Raw genomic sequence first — 10,219 nt, forward strand, 5'->3', positions numbered from 1 at the left:
TCAATTTATTCCATACAATAAATACATAAAATGTTTTATGAAAATATTAAATATTAAGTTAATAATTAAAAAATGAAATTAAAATAAAAATAGTGATGTGGCAAGTGACTGGACCAAATATTACTTGCCATGTCATTAAAATTGCACTTAAGTGATGGGGGACCTTCAAATATTCACCAAAAATGAAAATGGGGGACCTGAAACTTGGCTTTTTTAGTTTGGGGACCAAAAAGTTAAAAACACCAAAATAGGGGGACTAAAAGTGCATTTAAGCCTTTTATTTATATTTAAATATTTATATAAGCTAGTGGATAATTTTGTAATTTTTTTTATATAAATCATAAAAGTACAAATGTAATTAAAGAATCAATTGAATAATTGTATAATTGTTACAAAACTTGTTAACCTATTATAGTAGGTATTTTAATAGTTCATCATGATGGACCAAAATATTTAGTTCACCATGTTAACATTCACCTTTTCTCGGTTGTTAATGTCAATTGAGAGGAAAACTCCCAGCAACATTTGTAACACCCCATTTTTACCCGGCAAATATATGCAAGAATCAGAGTTTCAAAATTTCTCAACAAACGAATGAGGCGTCACATATATTCATTTCAAAACAAATCACTTAATCGCATTTAGCGGATACATAGCACATAATACTATTCAAAACAGAATAATTCATTTTATTGGAACATGGCGGAATCATAGTTCTCAATCTTCAAATCAACAACGTCACATTCAGCTAAGTTAAAACAATAAATAACAACATCATAAACATCATAAATCATCCCCCCGAGTGCTACGTATCAGAGCGACAACCGACTCGATAAACGGAAACTAAATCTTCATACTCGAAAACCTGCACGTTACCAATATAAAAGCAACGGGGAACAAAAGAAACGGGTGAGATATCAAATCATATAAGTGTGCGCATGATAAGTTGTATATTAGGATCCAGACATATATAGTCATCACATCGTAAGTATTAATATTGCTATACACTTCATGCTTTCACTAATTCACAAATCTCACATACTTTACATCTCACAACAAGTCACCATAAATCATATTCACATCAAATACATATAAATATCATTCATTTACTTTGCAAGCTAATTCACGATACATCACATATAAGTCACACAAGACATATTTAGTTAATCGCATTCACAATTATTGATATCATCATACTATTCATAAAATCATCAATTCACATCTTCACATACTTCCATCATTTAACAAGTCAAAAAATACAATCACGATATATTCAAAAAACGTCACAACTATGAATCACATAAGACACATGGGACATGACTCATGTATATGCATGTGGTACCAATCGGAGCTTCATCCCCCGTCACCAATTGCCCAATTTTGAGGCACAAGGCTTAAGCCTTCGTCACTAATTTGTCAATCCAGACCATCACAGAGTATGCATATGCAATGTGACTCGACAAACAAGACATATGCAACATACTCATCACAATCACACGTCACTGCGAGGCACACGCCTACATAACTGATAATTACCAATTATTAGAGGTAGTTCAACGTCACAAATAATCTTTCATCGTCACATAGTAACCAAATCAACACGATATCATCATGCTTCGATATATCACGACAAACATATAACTTCAAATATTAACAAAGTCATCACAGCGTCATCATCATGTTTCGGTATATCACAACAAATCAACACATTAAGTCAATTCACATTAGTCTCATCATTCTCTATAAATTATTCGATTTATTAACTCACTAATCCACTATCAACTAACCAAAATCATTCACCTAATATTCTCAAATTAATCAGATATATCCTATGTCACTACCGGTTATCTAATTTCTGGTTAAATCCTTAATATTCACGACTTTACTAATTCCCGGGTTATACTCCCAAGTTACAAAAACATAGATCAACCGGTTAGTTCGGATACAATTCTATTCTTTACCGGTTATTCGATTCATTCGGTTAAATTCTCAAGATACCGTTATTTACCGATAAACCGAATAATTAATCTAAGCATTTTCCAATTAAATAGGCTTATTGAAAATTAATTCAACCATTAATTTAATCGACCGATTAATATCAAAATTTCGACAAAATAACACCACCACGTTAATGTACTAATTAAAATTAGCTACCACGTAAATTTTCATCCAATTCCGGACAACTAATTATACCGCTTAATTCAGCTATTTCGATCAAACGGGTCTGTTTTGTATTATATAATTTTTACTGTTATTTAATAAAATCCAAAATGTGATTCTTTGATAAAATATTTTGTTTAACTTAATAGCACTGTTTAAACTTATATACCTTATGGATGCATTGAATCAGTACACAAGAAAAACAAGCAAAACTAGTGGGTATGCAAGGGGCTCACTTCTAACATGAGACTGGCGTCTCCAAAACAAATGAAAAAAAATAGAACAATGGACACGAACAGTAGCAATGTACAGAAGACCAAATGAAATGAAATGAAATGAATATGGACACATGCCTTTGCCGCTCGTCATGGGCTGGATTAACTAGGTGGCACCGGCCGTTAATACACAAGGTGTCGACCGTCGTGTCTCTAGGTGCCGACCGGCAAGGCCTACATTTCCACATTTTCCTTTGTTTCCTCCATTTCCAGATACGCACAACATCAACAACAAATGTTTATTTCGCAGAGCATCAACATTGTTTCGAAATTCAACAAAAACATGAACATAATAGTTTCATAAATTCTAGCACATCTTAACACTTCAAATGCAATAACCTAATCCCTTAATCCACAACATACTAGGTTTCATGAGTCCCATTATAGGAAGAGAATCTCACCCTTACCTTATCAATTGAAGAAACTCAATGGGTCACCGATTGCACTTCCGATTGGGCACCATCAATGGAAATCTCTAAGCTTGTTCCTCTTGGCTTGCCTCCTTCTCTTCAAACTTTGTTTTCTCCAAATGACAACACTACACTTCATATCTCTAAAACCCTAATTTTATCATTCTATTTGGGCTTAGATTTTAACACCTCTTCTTCACAACCAATTTAGGCCCAATAAGACTAATAACTCAAAATAACCAATATATCACTTTAAATAATATTCCAACTATATAATAAATTTCAACTTGTAAATAATATTATTCTTAATATTATTCTTCGACCATCCGACTAGAAATCCGACTATTACTTAATAAATCAAATACGCTTCTTAAAATAACACCGACAATCCAAATTCGATCGTATCCAATCTTTAAATCCTTCGATAATTTAATTAACCAATTTAATTAAATTCTGGGCGTTACAACATTATTTTTCAAAATACAAAGCAAGCTCTCATTCACTTTTTGTGTTTCTCGTAAACTTATTGAGCTCAAGCGAACAAAACACTTTATTTATCTTTCCAACCTACGAACAAAACACCATCTTCCATAAAATTGAAAACACTATTCTTCATCTTCTTTATTAAAGCAAGCAAAACTTCATCTTCTAAGTTGAACGAAGTAATAAAATAAGGAAGGAAACTCGAATGATACTCGATGAAGGAAACTCAAACCAACTAATTTCTTTGATTATTTTTAAATGTTTCTGGTACATAAATAGTTTCTCTATGCCTGTACCAATAATGTTATTGTTGTTATTGTTGAAATATTTAGGGTTAATGTTGTCTTTGCTGTCGTTACAATATTTAAGGTTTAATGTTATTGTTCTTGTTGAGATTGTTGCTTTTGTTGTCGTCCTCAACATTATTGCTTGCTATGAGAATATCATCCACATAAAGCAACAAAATAACAAATGAATTTCAATGAAGCTGACAAAACAAAAAAGTAAATACAGAGGTCAAACTGACTTCTAATGAAACCTATGTGTGCCATGAACTTTTCGAATCTCCTATTCCACTGTCGAGGATATTGTTTCATTTCATATAAATATTTATTCAGATTGTACATATAATCTTCCTTTCCTCTTTCTCCATACCCTTCTGGTGGCCTTACTAGGATTATTTCATCTAGATCAACATACAAGAAAGCAGTCTTCACATTCATCTGTTCAAGTTCTAGGCCGAACTTCGCCACCATAGCTAACAACATTCTAATGGATCTATACTTTACATGTGAGAACACGTCATTAAAAGTAGACACCTTCTTTCTGAGTGAACCCCCTTGCGGCCAATCTTGCCTTGTATCTTTTCGACATCACTCCTTCGATTCCTTCCTTAACCTTAAAATTCCACTTACATCAGACTCACCTGGCCCCTTTAGGTTTCTTTATCAGCTCCCAAGTGTTATTATCATGAATAGATTTTATCTCATCATTAATGGCTTTCAGCCATTCAGTCTTATTTCAACTCCTCATAACTTCCTTATAATCTATAATTTCTTCATTTAGAACCTCACTCGCAGAAATTAAGGCATAAGATATAATATCTACATACCCAAGTGTCTGAGGTGGTTTGATGACTCTTCTCAGCCTATCTCTTGTCAACAGGTAGTCATCGATAGTTTTCTCAACTTCCTCAATATCATCAACCTCTTGTGATTCTTCTTCGATTTCATCTGAGATACGCAGTTCAGCATCGACATGCTCTACCTCATCAGGAATCTCTCCTTGCTCCAGTTCTTCAGATATTTCTACACTTCGACCAACGTCACCACTTTTCTCGAAAGTCATTTCAGCTTCATTGAAAACTACATCTTGACTTGTAATACACCTCACATGACCTGGCTTTAGGCTTCATAACCTATACGCTTTGACTCCTTTAAAGTATCCCATGAAAATGCATCTTAGAGCTCTAGGTTCGATCTTGTCTTGCCTAATATGAACATAGGCTACACAGCCAAATACTCTAAGTTTGTCGAGATCTGGTGGATGTCCCGACCAAATTTCTTCACGTGTCTTCATTTCTAACTCAGTCGAAGGACATCTATTTATCTGATATGTTAATGTCGAAATAGAATGTGCCTAAAACACCTTCTTTAATCCAACACTAGCTAACATGTATCTAACTCTTTCCAAAATGATTCCCTTAAACCTTTCAGCCAAACCATTTTGTTGGGGAGTACCTGCAGTAGTTTCGTGCCTTACAATTCCAGAGGCTGCACAAAAACTATAAAATGCCTCATTGCAAAGTTCAAGGCCATTGTCGACTCTCAACCTCTTTACCTTTCTGCCAGTATGATTTTTGACTAGAGTCTTCCAACTTTTAAAATTCTTAAAAGTTTCATCCTTAGTCTTCTAGATGAATATCCATAACTTTCTGTAATAATCATCAACTATGGATAGAAAATATGTTGCTCCTGAATGTGATGGACACCTTGCAGGCCCCCAAAGATCGGCATGGATGTAATTAAGGGATCCATGTGTTCTTTGTTTGCCTTGATTGAACTTTACTCTATAATATTTTCCTAGTATACAGGGTTCACAAAACTTCAGCTTTTCGACTTTGTCTCCACCAAGCAAATTTTGTTTCCCTAATTCGACCAAACCCCTTTCATTGACATGGCCCAATCTCATGTGCCAAATTTATGTCTTTGAAAAAGATTTTGTAAATGCAACATCTGCATAACCACTTACAACTTCAGCCTCAAAAGTATACAAGTCTTGTTTCTTCACGCCTCTCAAGACTTCCTTCGACCCCTTCATGACTCTTATGATTCTTTCTCTCTTTAAAAAACATATCCTTTATTATCGAATTCAGTAAGAGAAATCAAATTTCTCTTTAAATCAGGTACGTACCTGACTTTAGTCAACAACCTTATTGACTCCTCGTGGAGCTTGAATCTCACAGATCCAACACCTGGAATCTTGCAAGCTTTATTGTTTCCCAACAATACAGATTCACCATCTTGATCACATAGTTCCTCTAAAAAGTCTTTGTTTGGAGTCATGTGCCAAGTGCAACCTGAATCCATAACCCACTCTTTACTTGAGTCGCTGCTTGAAACCACAAGAACATCAGATGAGTCAAAATCATATTGAACAATGGCAACATTGCCATTATCCTTATCTCCATGATCTTTCAAGCATTCAGGATACATTTTTCTTGTATGACCCTCCTTCTTACAATGATAACATTGAATACCAGATGCATCACCATCATAAGACTTCTGCTTACTTTTTCCCTTCTTCTTGTCAAACTTTCCATCTCTCTTTGTGAATTTAACCTTAACCGACAGGCCTTCATAAGTCGAAGATGGCTTGTGCTCCTTCGTTCATTCAAATCCTTAGAATACAAGGTTGATTGAACTTCTTCTAAGATCAGGGAATATCTTCCATAATAACGTTTCTTTAAAGTGAGCATGTGATCTGGGAAAAGAACATTGAAGCAACAGGGCTTGATCTTCATCATCGATCTTGACATCCATATTTTCAAGATCAAGAATCAGCTTGTTGAACATATCTAACTTCTCAGCCAAGACTTTTTTCACTCATCTTGAATGAATATAGAGCTTGCTTTAGGTAGAGGAGGTTGACCAACAATTTAGTTATGTATAAAATTTCGAGTTTCGACCATAAACTCGCTGTCGTTGTCTCATTTTGAAACCTGTCAGAAAACCTTATCAACAAGGATCAATAAGATGTTGTTGTGGGCTTTCTATGCCATAATCTTTTTCTCATTCTCTGGTAAAGCAACGTCCATGAGTGAGGCTCCCTTCAACGCTTCGAAGCAAACCTGCAAAACCAGTAGGGCTTTCATCTTTAAGCGCCACATACCGAAATCGTTCACTCCGGTGAACTTTTCAATCTCATACTTTGTTGACGACATTCTTCTCTGTGCTCCCCACACCAATTTATTGTGAAATTAATGCCAAGAACAAAATATAATAAGTTTTTTCTTGGTAAGAAACCCATAAGGGTGGGAATAAGGGAAGCAAGAAGAACACAATGAAATTGGTTATAAACTACAACTCCTTACTTTCTCTTTGAAACAAGACTACAAGTGTTACTGTAGCAACCCGCCCTAAAAATGAAGGTTTAGAGTCGCCACCTATTCTGAAGGGCGAATAGGAAACCCTACGCAGTTTTAAAGATTCGGGGTAAGTTATTATAATCAGGTTGAAGGAAGGTATTAGGCACCCTCAACCCTTTCCAAAAGGCTAACATTGCAAAGATAAGGGTTTATGGCAAGGTTTATAAAGAAAGGTAACAGAAAGTAATAATAGGGCTAATTATATTGACATGATTAGAATTTAGAGGAAGGGGACTCGCCTTGTTGCCAAGTGCCTACGTACCTCCTTAGGGAGGATCAGAGTCTACGTAGTTCGGGGAGGGTTGTACGCCCTTAGAGTTGAAATTTGATTTGAGATGGTTTTTTAGAGGCTTTTTGAATGGCTTATCGTAGTTGGGTGATTTGTAGTTTTGAAAAGGTTTGGGAAGTGTTTTAAGGTTTGGGCGTACAACCCTGATTTAATTTTGTACTATTAACCGCAATGATCAATAGATTCGATCACCATTGTTAAAAGATTTGAAATTGTATCACTACCAATTTTAATCGATTGATTCGATTATCACTAATAATGAATAAGAATATTTTTAATAATTTCATAGTTTAGTTTATAGCGTTACCCCTCGTAATCGATTAATTCGATTAAAAAGAATAATGAATTTGAAGTGAGGAAATTAATAAGTTAATCATCACAACCAATAAGAATGGTTGAAACCGTTTAACTAAATAAAACTTATTTATACTTTAATTAAATAACATTTTAATTAAAATTATTATTGACCATAGCGATTAATCGATTTAATCGGCACGAACAATAAATTATGATTTTAATATTAATATCATATATTAATTTATTTAAAAAATAATTATTACTATATTAATAAATGTTAAAAGCTTTTTTAATTAAAACAAATAAATAGATTAAAAATATTAAAGTTATTAGGGTTATGTTTCCATGTGATTACTATTAGGGTCTATGGTATAGTCACAAGTTCTGGATACGTTGGATCTAAACTGGGGGGAGATTCTAAGGCTTAGATCTGAGGGCACATGATGCTCTACTTGAATGGTAGTGCATAGGATTAAGATTAGAAATTTAGAAAAATAATAGAAAGGGCCAGGGATCGAACCCTGGACCCTTGGGACAACCACGCGCGCACTCACAATCTCAACCAACACACAATTCTGTTAAAGGAACGCACGCTATATAATATACACAAAACGTAACGACACACACTAAAAACGCGCGCCCAAATTTGAACCCACCAATGTCGTAGAGACACATCATCGTCTTCCCCAAGCTTACCTGAATTCCTGAAAACGTTTGCTACGATTTTGCTACAAAATCATTCGTAGCGATTAAACCTGCAAAATAGCGATTAGCTCCTCCCCACATATAAATATTTCGCACCCCTCCAGACCTACTCGTCTCAACCATGCGAACACGCCTATGCCCTCAATTTGTCCTAATTTTACTTCTAACGTAAAACCCCTAATTAAACCCTAAAAAGCTCAAATCGGACATTAATGGCAAAATACGATTAAGGCACGCAAACTCCACAAAAACAGTCCAGAAACAATCAGAACATTGAACCAAACAAGAATATGCAATTAGATTCCAATGAAGATGCATGTATTGTCCAGATCGAAGAGATTTTTGAAACGACTTACCTTGACAAATATGAGGTAATTCTGGGGGTGTTGAAGCAGAGCAAGGATCCAGACACGTTCAGAATCACTTGAGGAACGTTTTGCACTCCTTAATTCTTCTTGCCAATGCTTAATTCTCCAAATCCGAATCCTCAATTTCTTGGCAAATTTCTTGTTCTTATGCGTGCACTTCTGAACAGAATTCCCGACCCCTATTCGTATGGCATGTGTTTGGTATTTATAGGCAGTGAATTAGGTTAATGAAAATAGTCAAAAATCTCTTTGAATCCAATCTTGCAACCTTGAGAAATTTGATTTAAAACTTGATTGGAAACTTGCTATTCTTGTCCAATTTTGTGCCAATATTTTCCAATCACTTATGCACGAAAATTGCATCGAATCTTGTCATTAATACTGATTGGAATTGATCAATATGCACTTTTTACCATAATATTTGATTTTCTTTGATTTATACAATTTTAAAACATTATTTAAATGAATAAAATCATATAAAAATCCATAAAAACTTATATTTCGTGGAAAATCATTTTGAAGGCATGGATGACTTGTGGACCAAGTTTAAATCATAAAAGAATGGGCCCATTTGCAAGAAATTCAATTTTGACCCCCTGTTATTTCACATTTGGTCTCCAAAAATTGCTCAACTTTGATCAAGCATATCTCACTCAATTTTTGAGCTATGAGGGAGTTCTAAGACTTTTTGGAAACCTCAAGATGTCCTCTATGAGCCACTTTAGAACATATTTTTCATTTGGAGCTTTTATCTTGATCATATCTTCTTTGACAAAAAACTACTTTTGAAGGATGCCTGAAAATGACCTATAATCTTTTGCATCATACCTCTCAAATGAAGCATTTCTGGCCTTGGCTTGTGAGAGACAAAGTTGTAGAGAATCTAATTTCCTTCAAAATAGGCTTTGAGTGGGGAATTTTTGATGTTCCATGTGAAAGTTACGCCCAGTCAAAGTTGGGTTGACTTTCTCCTAAAGAAACCCTAATTTGAACTTTTTTGCACTTGTTCATTTCTGAGTTTCTATTAATGGAATCATGATTAATCTTTGATCAAATGATGGATATACTTTAATTCACTTGATGTTGACCCAAAATTGAGAGCTTTAGATTGTGCTTTGACTGTGATTGACTTTTAAGTCAAACCAGTTGACTATGGATCATCTGGACCATTGAGTGGGCAAAGCTTTGGAATTGAATCTTGAACTTTGTTATGTAAACACCTTAGAGCATAATGAACTATGGGGAGACTTCATTGGAGCTTCACTTATCCCATTACCTTAGGAGAGTACCCAAACCCTAGTTTCAAAGGAACCTTTTGTGAGAGAACTCCTTAATGCATCCCTTGAGCATTGACTCATTGTGAGTGAAGTGTGGGAGGCAAATTTTGGGGTATGACAGTTACAAAATAACAAATAACCTATATCACCATAATTAGCATTTGCAGTGTGTAATGATGATAGACTAGTAAACTATTAAAATAAAATTAACACATTAAATTAATGGGCTTTTACACACAGACTTATTACACAAGCTAACTTAGGGAACAAGCTAAATTAAACACTTGGGCTTAAAAAATAGGCCCAATT

This window comes from Vicia villosa, linkage group LG1, assembly GCF_029867415.1.
Source record: "Vicia villosa cultivar HV-30 ecotype Madison, WI linkage group LG1, Vvil1.0, whole genome shotgun sequence".
Lineage (NCBI taxonomy): Eukaryota > Viridiplantae > Streptophyta > Magnoliopsida > Fabales > Fabaceae > Vicia > Vicia villosa.